We start from the raw sequence: 12,725 nt of genomic DNA, 5'->3' as shown, positions 1-12,725 counted from the left end.
GATGTTCTGCTTTAATTCTCTGGCAATCCAATGAAAAATTATAACAAGAATTACTAATTTTTTTCCATATTTTTCTTTGCTTAAATGCAGAGGCATATAAAATTGAAGGTAATCAAATTAAACTTGGCAGACTGTTGCTAGCTTAAATTGTTTCAAAGAAAATTACTATGGAGAAGACAAAAAAGCCAGTAGATTTAGAAGTCTTTTTTTTTTTTCCCAAGTTCTCATTAAAAGGCTTTGGCTTGGCATTAACTATTCCATGTGACAGTCAGTTTGATTTGAATGTCACTGAAGGCTGTCTCCACCTTCTGTTCTTCCAGGGTCTAGATGAATCTTTTTGGAGGTGTACTAAATTAAAAATTAATAGCAATAGAAAAGGGAATATCGAAGGGTTAATTCTAAGGCATTACAGGCTTGACTTGCTACCTTTCAGAGATTAATTTGTGACAAAGATTTTTATGAAGTATTGAATTTCATTAACTACTTAAGTCTGTTCCCATGTAAACTTAAGACTTCATTCTTTCAACCTATGTTTAAAAGTTTGAATATGTATAAGTGAAGAAACACTAGACCTAGACTTTCGTTCATCATCACAAAATACAATTCCCCTCAGTAATTTTCCTATTATTTTCTTTAAATGAGATAATGCAGTATTTCAAGTTTTTGTGTGTGTGTATGGTCTGTAGTGATATCCAAGTCAAAAGTGCAGAATTGTACTAGTTGACCTCAGGAGGATTTAAGAACTGAGTGACTTTCTGTATGTTTTTTGCTTTAGGAAGGTGTCAGAAACTCTTATGTAGTATAGAACTGAATGGAAGTAGGGTTATGTTAGAGTCTTTGCCGTCTGAAAGTTCAATGTCCAGCCTATGCTAGCTCTCTACCTTTCCACTGTGATTAATGGAAAGAAGGAGATACCTCTAGAGAGCTGGAGCAGGTGAGTCCACCAAAATGATTTACAGAGAAAAGTAGGCAAGAAAAATACTTTGTGTCTTTCATATATTCCTACAGTAAACATTAGGTGGGAAAATATGAGATAAGGTAATAAGCTAAACTTATTCCTTTATAATTAGTAATTCAGACTACTAATCCACACATAAAACCCCATAGTTCCAATCAATTTTTTTTTTCCCTGTGACCGGTTCTGAATATATATATAGAAGAGATATAAAGGAACACTAACCAGTAAATCATTTGTTATTAGTAATGTCTATCTGATATTATTTGATTGTCCATATAAGTAGCTCCAAGACTTTTGTGAGTCTTAAATTTTTACTTCAATTAAATTTGTTATATAATAAAGCAACTCTTCCTGTTCAAAGAAGGATGACAGCATTTAGACTTTGCCTTTTGTTTTGAGGAAGAAAGTATTTCTTCTTCAGATAAATGGTTCTGTTTATTTTCTTAGATTACATTTTTTTCACCTCCTGTCCTCTTCAGTTTGTGAGCTGAGAGCTTGCTGGGAAATGTGAGATACTATCTTTCACCAAAATACCCTAGAAGAGCAGTGGGAATCTGCAACAGGTCAATGACTTCTTAACCCAGGAAGTCCAAGCACATAAGAATCACCCCTTAATCTTCCTTGTTCTTAGACTTGTCATAATTTGTCCATATGCCCGAATTAATTGTACAGCTGAGAAAGTTACCTTTGTGGCCAGGATTACTCAGCAGTGTAAAGCAGTATCTGTCCTCCTTCAGATTCCTGTACAATCTGTCTCTGCCTACGCACCAGCTCTCACTTCTAGCTTCTTTCCCTGTTCCAGTATCTACTGCCTCGTATTCTCAGTTCATGTCCTTTTGTTGGAACCAGTATTGCTTTCTCCTTGAGTTTTTGAGGTGGCCTTTCCAGGAGGAAAATTCTTCTTTGCTCTTCATCCAAATCTGTTCCTCTCCATTTCTTGTGGAACCCCCACATGAAATACACAACTTGCTTCTCCCTAAAGGGTAGTGGTTGACAATTTAAGATCTCTAACCTCCAGCTTGGCTGATAACAGTCCAAAACAGCAAGGACAAGGATATGCCCAATCACTGCAGCCTTCACTGTCTTCTTGATGTCTTCAGGAAAATTCAGGCTAGGACCAACACCTTTTGTGGGAATAAATTTAGCCCAACAGTTTTTGGTAGATTTCTAAGCAATTTCAACACTTTTAAGAGAATGCTAGACAGCTTTAATAGATGACTTGATGATATGACCAGCCTTTTGTATGCTTGCTTATTCATTTCCTTACCATTGTGTGTTTTAGCTTGGCAAGTGAATCTTGTCAGCACAATTACATCATGCTGTATAAGTCAGGAGCTTTGCTCACACATGAAAATTTATCCAAAACAGAACTGAGCCTTGGTTAATGGAAAGTAGAAATTATAGTCTGAAACAAATAATTCTTGCAGCAAGAACAACCAAGATGTTGAGCATGAACATTTCTAGAAAGCCAAGGACTGCTCAACATGACAGCACTTGTCATAAAATCGGTAGGAGGGATACCTGCTTAAATTTGGAAATGAGAAAGAGTATCTGTATTAAACTGAAAATGTTATTTTAAGGATGTAGCTCTTGCCTTTATAATTTTTTTCAGTATTAGATGTGTTGTCATTTTCACAAACTGTTCTAGTTCAGCTTCTTTCTCCCTCTCTCCCCTCCCATCTTTTTTTGAAGGAGTGGGAAGGAGTCACACATCTTTAGTGCATCTTTAACATGATAGTCTGAAAATAATTCTAAGTATAATACTCACAGTAACTGTGATGAATAAAGAAGCTGTTGTCTTCAACCTTGTTACTTTTGCACTGCACCATCACAAATATATCGCTCTCAGAAAAATTTGAGAGCGCAGTCTTTTTAAAAAGACCTTGCTTACATCTCCACCAGCCAATTGTTTGACTAACCACATGATGTAATAGTACTTCTTCTTGTGCACTAATTAAAATATGGATGGGTGAGGGAGAAATAATCAGTTTGGGCCTTAAGACTGTCTGTGTTAGGAAACTTAGCAGGGCTAGGGATTGTGTTTCAGCACTACCCTGTGTATTCAGTGAATTTTATGGTGTGATTTTCACCTGAGGCAATTGCTTTTTTTTTCTCTGACAGTACATAGTGATGGGTATAATGGACTAGCAACCATTTGCAATGAGGAAGAGCCCTCCCTTGTTTTGAGGGAGTACAGATTACCCATATGGATGCAAGCTGTTGTGCCACACTTCCCAAAAGTAAGTGAATGGAGAGTAGCCTCTTCCATTTCCCCTAGAAATGCAGTTCTGTGGCCCAGTATGACAAGGACTTGGTGATAGGACTGAGGTCTTAAAGGATGGAATTACGAAAAGAATTGGAGTTATTTTCAGTAACTGAAATAGTAGAAGAAAGAGAAGTATCTTGGAGGAGATGGACTGTTAACTTGAGTCTCTCACAGTATACAAATGTTGAAGGTAACAAATGTAGTTAGAGTTCTCCAAGAATAACAATGTCTGTATTTTTAAAAGGAAATCTGAAATGTTAATTTTATCTTATAAATAAAAGTTAATCCATCTGCAAATGGAGAATGGAGTGTTGCCTGTGCATTTTCAACCCAGAAACCTGAGCACATTCAGGAAATTTTGCCTGAAGTTGCTGAAACAACTTGAAAAGCAGCTGTATGTATAAAATCACCTTCACTTACCATTGATATTCAAGTACTGATCATTGTTCAGTAGTAACAGAAAATAACTGATTCCATACCCTTCTAGTTTCCCCCAAGAAGCAGACTAATTATCTGCACTTGAATTTAGTCAGAGCATCAGGACCTACCTTTCAATCTTACTTAATCCAAAATTAAATTATGAAGGTATTTGTTATATTAAAATACCAATCATTCTTTCCCTAAACACTCTCCTTTTACTGAAATTGTGCTCACAAATCCTGCAATAGGGTTTGTATTGAACACTGATTTTTGAAAAGCTAGTATTATTTTCCTGTAGAAACAGAATTTTTTAAAAAGCCTAAGAAAATCCAGGTCTGCATAATTTGTGGCATGTATGAAAGTCCTTGCCTTACATGCTACATGTCTCAAAATACAAAGCAAATGCAATTTTTTCTTCCAAAATAATGCATCTTGTGCTTGAAATTGCACAGGTTTTTCTGTATTTTGGGTTTTTACAAGCCATTCCTTCTAGTCTCTTTCCCTCAAGCAAAATATGATCCTAGGAATACCACACCTAGCTTGTTTGAAAGATTAATTTCTTCTGGAAGAAATGGCTGTCTGCATGCTAAAACTGTTTTTTCTTTCTCTTACTGTGTTCCCACCTACCTCTTTGACAATAAAATCCTATTTTATGTCTTTTTATTCTGTTTTTTATCTCACTGTACTTGACCTACTATGGGCCAGAAAGGTTTTGTACTATTGTCTCTTTCCTTTAAATTCATGGCCCTAACTTTGTCTCTCATTGTTCATCTGCTTGCTTCATATCTGCAAATTTTTCAGTTTTGTTTTGCTCCCTGTGCCAGAGTGGCTGTTTTAGTGCTGTTTGCCAAATTACACATTTCATATGACCTGCTTCCATTTGTGACCTGGTGTAGTTGCACTTTTCTCTGCCATAGTTATCTCCTGTTGTGTTATGTGTCAGAAACAAGCTCACTGGCTCTTAGGATGCTGCTGGAATGAGGTTTCAAATGAGCCTTTTTGGTGGGATTCCACAGGGTCTGAAGAACAAAGCCCCTTTCCTTACTCTACCTCAGGGAGCTGTGGTTTCTCAGGAAATTGCCATGAAATGGGACTTCGAAAGCTGTGGCATTACTAAGCCTGTCCTCACCTATGGGGTCTTGCTGTTCAAATCAGGAAGTTGCTGCTGTCCTGAGAAACCCTTCTGGATGTTTCTGCACTTTGGGTAGATGAGCCTTGCTTGGAGCCCTGTGCTGATACTCCAGGTGCTCCTGAGCTCCTGCCTGCCTTGGAAGTCTGAAAAATCAGTGTACCAATACAGAAGGTATTAAAAAAAATTAAAGTTCAAGACTGAGAGAAATACAACTGGAGAGAGGAAGGAAAGGGGATGGTTGCTGTGTCTGCACCACTCAATCTCAACGCTGTAGCTGAAGGGTGAAATTCAGGCCCCAGTGAGCAAGTTGGACTTTTCACTTTTAGGAAGGAGGACAATGGTGGTTTGAGAAGGAAGGAAGGAAGGGCCTGTGAAGTGGGGATGCCTCTGTTACAGTCTGTAGCAAAAGCTGAATAAAGCATCTAATTTCTCTGGAGTTGTAAGACTTACTCTTTGAGGATTTTTGTCCCAGAATAAAAACTGCAGTGTAAGTTTGGCTGCTCAGACATGCAGTCATTGCCTCAAAGCACTCTACTCTCTGCATCCACAGACTGCCCTACTAACTGTAGAGCAGCAGTTCTTTGCTTTTCTGCAGACTGCAGGAGTCAGGAATCAGCACTGAGGAGGAGGAGGAGGAGGAAGTGTGACTTCTGTCCTGTTCATTCCCTCTGAATTGCTGGCAAGGAGAGGTTATCCAGGTAGCATTGCCCAAATGCTGGGTAGTGAAATGGAGAGAGGCCAGAGTGAAGAGGATGGACCTGGATGCAGCACTTGTACCCTGTGATGATGCCATTATTACCTGGTGATATTTAGAATCGAAACATTTTCACATTTTCACTGTTAATCTTCATCCATTTGAGTTCATGACTTTATTCTCTTTCTCCTCTAATTAACAAATACTGACCTTCCATTGTCACAGATGCCTGCATACAAATTATTGGGATATTGTGTTTAGCCTTGTGGATGAGGCTGGGAAGGACAATCAATAGCTGTGTTGTGACTGGCAAAGCACTCTTACAATATTTAGAACATCAGGAACAATACACTGGAACATGCTTCTCCAAACAAAAATATTTAGTTGGCGAAAAACGTGATTAGGTTGGCATGTGTACTTACATTTCTATATCTGCTGTTTGCTTCCTGGATGTGAGTTTCATGTCTGATGAAGCTTACTCTGAATGTGATTGTGGAAAGTGATTGCTGCTTTGCAAGTTATTGTCAGCCTAAATTGTAGGGTTGGTTCCATATTTCAAGGTCCTTCCTCTTGTGTGTTTGCAAATTTTGATGCTTTAGGGGAATGAAAAATATTCCCGATGATGAGAACAGAAATGCTCATATGGCCATAGAAGTAAATCTCCAAACAACTCAGAAAGGAAACATGAAATCAACTGGGAAGAGCTGTGGTTGAGTCTGTGGACCTAATCACTGCCCCCCCTGGGTGTCTGCTGTATGCCATGAAGTACCTTGATTGCTGCTTTTTGTTTGGTGAGCTTTTGGTCTGAGGTGAACCGAGCTGAAGCCAGATTTCACTTCTGTTTATTCTTCCACTATCAAATAGGACACCACTGTCTGTGATGAATTTGTGCCAGACATAAATGCATTATAATGGCATAACATGACATCTATTACTGTACTGTGTATCCAGACTGGTGAATGTAGAACAAATAGTATCATGAGGTCAAATGCACATTTGCATTGCCATCCTGTAGCACTATCAGGTGACAAGGTGCTGTATAAGAGACAGAGTGTGAAAGAACTATGAACACTGCTTTGACTTTGTGACTGTAAATTTCAGTTCCTTCTGACACATAAAAGCCATTTACCTAGGTTTTTAGCCACCCTACTGTGTTTTTTTCTGCCTTTAAAGAACTCCCTGAAATCCCTTGTGGCTTAGACTAATAAGTTAGCTTTTCATATTTTGCAACCAGTTTTGTTCCTTACTAGCTAAATTTATTCCTATATACAAAGCCATGCTGTCCTCATCTGGAAGTTGCTCAAAACTTGTTCCCTTATTATTTTAGTCAGGAAAGAGATCAATTAAATTTAAAGACTGGTTGTCCTTGTTTGGTAACAGTGGACTCTTTCTGCTCTGTACCTTTATTGCTCTTTGTTTTCTTTTTTGTCCAATCTCCAAGTATTTTGGTTTCCTATGACTCCCTGAGTCTCTTTTATTTGTTGAGGTGAATAGCCAGGTGCATTCTTCTTTTCTATAGCATTCAATTTTTTTTCAGTATTCTTGGATTAAGTTTTAGATTTTATTTCATTAATTTTATCCTGAAAATTGAATCAGTTTGCAGAGAAAGTGGGATCAATGCTTGCTTTCTGATTGTCTTCCTTGCTTCCTCTCGTTCATCTTAGTCCATTCTCTTAATTTACCTCTGGAAGCTGCATAAGTTTCATTTGGAATACAGTCATTGAGACAGTGAAATCTGGTTTCACTCTGCTTCCTTATTAAATAAGTAGTACTGTCCTTCCCCACTGTGGATCATTTTCCAGTCTGGATGCATTCACGCTACCTTCCTGCCTTCAATGTTATGACCTCTATATTCATTTTCCCCTATCTCTCTCTCTTCTGTTATCCACAGGCTAAATATCTATCCATGGCTAAATATCTTTATTTCCTCTCCTACAAGGCAAACCTTTATACTGTAAAAATCTCATGCTGGACACTTTATAGCCTTGCATAACATTTTAGTTCCCAGTCTAGCACAGCAAAGCTCTGCTTTCTTTACTACCAGATTATTTTCCTGCTCCTGTCTGTCTCCATGCCCCTGCAAAAAATAAAGTTTAAACCATTGCTGTATTGGGAGGAAAGTAATTCTTTCATGCTAAGCATTTTATCTGTCACATACCTTACCAGGCTTCAGTGTCTGCTTCTTGTACTTGAAGTAAAACCTAGTGACAAAGCCAAATGCATATATCCTTGTGTTAAGCAGTTCTCTGACTGGAGAATGATATTGTGCACAGCGCCAAAATTCAGATATTTTGGAAAGAGAGTACACAAAAAAAGATTTCTTTTTCTACATGTCTTGCTCTTTTAATATCCTTCTAGTTTTTCCTCACTGCCTGGGTATTTCAGGCTATAATGTCAAGGCTGCTTTGTTTTCCTTGTTTGCAGAGTGGCTTGGTATTATAATATAGTACAGTTTAGTAAAGATGCATTTTTTACTCACTGACTCTCAAATACTGAAAGCTGAAACAAGTATTATGATACAGGATTTTTGTCAGACTTTTCTTGACTGTCTAAACTACTCTGACTGACCACTTTGAACTACTGAATCTGTAGCCAGTCTAGGTATACTTTTTTTCAAAAATAAATAGCTTGTTATGATTTTAGGTAATACAGCCAAGAGTTTCACACTTTTCTAAAAATAATTTGTTTTCTCAGCCAACTGTTTTGAACTATACATCTAAACTTTTCAATTTAAGGAAGTTTCCTTTAGTATTGGGGAAAATGTATAGAAGTTGAATGTTTGCTAATAATCTTGTAGACTGAAGTAAAACAATGTTGTGGTAAGGAGTGCATTCTGGGAACGACTTGAGTTTATACTGTGGTTTGAAAAAACCCCAGCAAACCCACATCCCTATTTTGTGGTTCTGTTACATTTTTTTAAAATTTTTTTGTTAAATGGAACTATTTAGCCATTATAGACATTTTCTTTCTGTAATTTTTACTCCTTTGAGTTTCTGGAGAATACGATTTAAAAAATAAAGCTCTCCTTTCAGCCTAAATGCTGTGTAGAGTTTAAAAGAATGAAAACTCCATTTCCTGTTTGAGAATGACTATATTTATTGTGTGTACTTGCATATAAATGGATGTAGATTGGTTCAGTTTGTGATGCACAATCAGCAAATTGATTCTGGCTGATTTAAGCCTTTAGAAAAACAAAGCAACCTTGGGGAAAAAAGTTGTTTTATTCTATTGTCTGTGGATATGAGGCAGGGAATTCATGAATGATATAGGGAACTTCAAAATGAAAGGTGGGGGAAGGAAAGAAAAATGATGAACGAAGCTGGTTAAACTGCTGAGCTCTCTTTTTCTCCAGTGCATTCAGCTCAGTGAATTAATGAGATTAAGTCACATCAACTCTGATTGCTGGAGGGAATGAGCAAAGTGGGCAATTTCAGCAGTAGCTAGCATAGGCAAGTTTGATACTTGCAGGCTGCCTATGATGGCGTGCTGCTGACATCTGAAGCTATTTCCTGACTTGATAGCTGCCACGTTTTTTATTATTTTTCTGGTACATGTAAGCTTTTCTTGCAGTCTAAAAAGTATGTTGTAGAAAAATTATTTTTTAGTAAGATAAAATACCTGTGAGAACTGACAAAAACCTGCAGAAGTCAGCCAGTATTCTGCATTTTTTGGCATTTACCGATTTAACAGGAGTTTCTAGAAATTCTATCTCTGTGTATAGAGGATGAGATCAGATAGGATAAGGGACAACTTTTACTTTTCAAAATTTCTCAGTTGTTCCCTCATCTCCTTCTGAGCACTTTCAAGATATCTTCCCCCAAAACCGTTTCAGTAGCTGGCAAGAGCCATGCCCTGCTAACTGTGACCAGTGTGAGGGTTTCTGGATTTGTTTTCTCCTTGTTTTCTTCTGCTGCATTAGTCTTATTTATCAGCTCAGTTCTTTGCCACACAAATTAATCCTCCAGATAGTTCTCAGTGTTTCCTGTTAATTCTGTTAGGAGGTCTTTTGACAATTAATCTGTTCTGGTCTGTAACCATGGCATTCTCACACATGGTACTCTTTCCTCCCTCCCTTTATAGGGCTTCTGTGTCCTCCTTTCTCTGGTCCTTTCATGCCAAAGGATTCTAAATCAATGTCTTCCTAACTCATCCTTAATAAGTGGCTTATTCTATTTTGATCTGAGCAAGTGCTGTCATATGAATCAGGCCTGTCTGAGAGATTTTCTGGAGGAATGAAGAGGAAGAGCCTGTTCCTTGGTTTTTTGGAGTTTTTTATTGGTTTAGTCACAAAAAAAAATACTATGGGTATTTTTTTCAACCTGAGACTGCTGTCAGATTGAATTAAGCTAATAGCTTGGGCTAAAAGCATTGTAGCTAAATTTACAAAACCACAATCCCTGTGTTTTCTTTCCTTACTTTGTATGAAGTTCCTCAGTAATTGGACACTCCTGTGTGAAGTATATGGCATCTGAAGATGCAGATATTAATCTATAAACTTCTCATCTTTGCCTCTGGGGAGACTGTTGTAAATACCAAGTGATAAGAGATGCTGATAGCAACACACCCTTATTTTAATTATTTTATCTGAAGAAGGGACAAAATGTCCCATTTTGTGAACTCAGGTTTTGTTCTGTGCCAATAATAATTTTTTTACACAAAATGGAAAACATCCACAAGAGGTATTTTGGAAATTGGGAGACCTGAATTCAGAACTGTGCTTGAATTATGACTGTTAGTATGATGAGATCCAAATTTGACTAAAACCTCCATCTTTTTGTTCTATTTTTCTTCCCTGCAGCTTTTTCTATCTCTCTGTGCTTGATTGATTTCTCCAGCTTGTAACTTATTGTAAGATAAGGGCTTATTAATCACAGGTCTTCCAGACAGTTTTAAAGGAATGTGGCGTGATGTTTAATTTCTGTAACCACTCTCACTTTTTGATGAAATGATGGTGTATAGCTAGTTGTGGTAACTTTTCTAGGAGGGGAAAAAATCCTAGTCGGGTGTCAGCCAGCTATGGTAGCGTCTCTCTCTTTGTCTGAGAAAGCCTGCCCTCTTCTGGGTGAAGTTACAGCTGGATAAATTGTCAGGACTGCAGTGGAACTGCTTGAGGTTGTCCTCCTTCGTCGGGAGAAGCAGTTGGCTTTCCATGGATAGCTTTGGTGGGCCACTACATTGATATAAAATTCTATGTAGCTGTGGACTTTCTGTTACAATAACAGTAAGGGAAAAAATTTGTTGCATTAAGGTTTCAGATATATGCCAATTGTACTGTGTTCTCTGTGGGGGTGTATGTCTGTCTGTCGGTCTGTCTATCTATCTGTCTATCTATCTATCTATCTATCTATCTATCTATCTATCTATCTATCTATCTATCTATCTATCACTTAAAAAAAGATTATGGAAATATCGGTTTTCCTTATTTCTAATAATTTTGCATTCCTGTGAAATTATGTCTCTCCACAACTCTTATTTTTCCTATCAGATCAAAATTCTTTTTGTTAATCCAGATTTCTTTTCAGTTACCTCTTTCTTTTATGCTCTAAAAATATCTTTTTGGGTTTTTTTAGCTCCTTCCCTAGCTGACAGAACACCAATAGCTTTGATCATCCTCATCATAAATTGACAAAGGTAATTAACATTTTAATAGGGTCGTAAGGTAAGTGACAAACCAAGTTCCTAGAGCATAAAAAAATGAAGAAAGTGAAGTTTCCAAGTCAGTCCTGGGTTCAGTTCCAGAAAATATATACCGTGACCTGTAATCATCATGATGACATTTGAAGACCTACATTAAACAGATTGATTGCAATTCACTTCTGAAGGAGCAGGTGTTCCCATCTCATCAAAAAGGCCAAAAGCTCGCCTGGAATCACCAGGTACCTGCTCAGAGCCTGGCATTGGAACACTTGTGGATTGGTAGGGTCACAAATACACGAGTTCCATTAAAGCAGGCAGCTTGTCTCTGTGCCTAATCAGCTAGTGAAAAAAAATCTGGGTCTTATACTTTAAGGTAGCACAATATTAACTCACGTCAGTGTTTGGAGTTCAGTTAGCATGTCTACATTATTTTAGTAAATTGGAATGTGGTTGTTTATAATGCTCTAAAGCTTTAAAAACTTGGTCACAGAACAAGATCATGCTGTGCTAAGAGCTTGCACAGCATGTTGTTACTCCAAGGAACATTTAGTCTAGCCATAAGACAAGATAAATTGATGGATAAAGGGGGCATACTGACATAATGCTGCAGCATTGGCCAGCAGGACAGACAGCAAAATTTCTGATCATATCCAGACAGATTGTTGTACGCATCCTGACATAATATTTTTACTTAAGAATGCCTTGTGCATGTGATATTACTGGAATACTTGAGTTGTACTGACAGTGAAAGCTAAACACAGAAAATGTACTCACCACCTTGCTCAATCATGTGTACTTTATTGCCTTGTTAGATAAAGCTGCCCCTTGGCAGCCTTTCCCCATCATCTTTGTTTTATTAATGAGTAGTTTTGCCTTGCATTTTGAAAAGGCCTTTCCTCTTCTGGCAGACCATGCTTTCTGGGGAGGCTAATGCTGGTTGTATATGAGATAAGTGAGGACTTTCAGCATGGGAAAGATGTGTAAGTGATTTATGAATTAAAGCTTTTTATAGGCTGTTGAACAAACACACCCAAGTACAATAGAATGAGACTATCCGGTTACATATTTTTTAAATAAATTATTTTCTTTCTACTTGTATTTATGAAAGTAGTCCAGCCCAGGGTCTCTTTCATCACAAAATGATGGCAAAAAGCAAATTCTGTTGGGTAGTTTCTGGCCTTCTGTTTAACCCTATTAGGGCTTAAAGGTCTACTTCATTTAGACAGTGGGCATGCTGGTGAAAAAATTTTGTTGTGCTTCAGTGTAGCAGGTCTGTAGTTGTGAGATGCATGACTGAGATGTTTAAGGTGGTCCTCTGGCACTGAGGACAAGATTAAAAACTATGGAGTACACTTCCTTTTGATGTTACTGGAGAAATACCTATTAACTTCCATGGGCCCAAGTAATTGCTCTGCTTTAGAGCTGCATTTATGTTATTAAAATTTGATTATTTTCAAAGAAAATATATAAACTTTGCCTATTAGTAAAGGATTTTGTATTTTATTTACTTGGAAAATAATCAGAATGGTTAAAACAAAGTTAAAGCAAAGGCAAAATTGGAGGTAGCATAGCCAAAATCTCACTCAGTTGGGCTTCTGCCCTTAGTTTTAAGGACAGT

This window comes from Ammospiza nelsoni, chromosome 3 (genome assembly GCF_027579445.1).
Source record: "Ammospiza nelsoni isolate bAmmNel1 chromosome 3, bAmmNel1.pri, whole genome shotgun sequence".
Lineage (NCBI taxonomy): Eukaryota > Metazoa > Chordata > Aves > Passeriformes > Passerellidae > Ammospiza > Ammospiza nelsoni.
Note: the sequence above shows the minus strand (reverse complement) of the source record.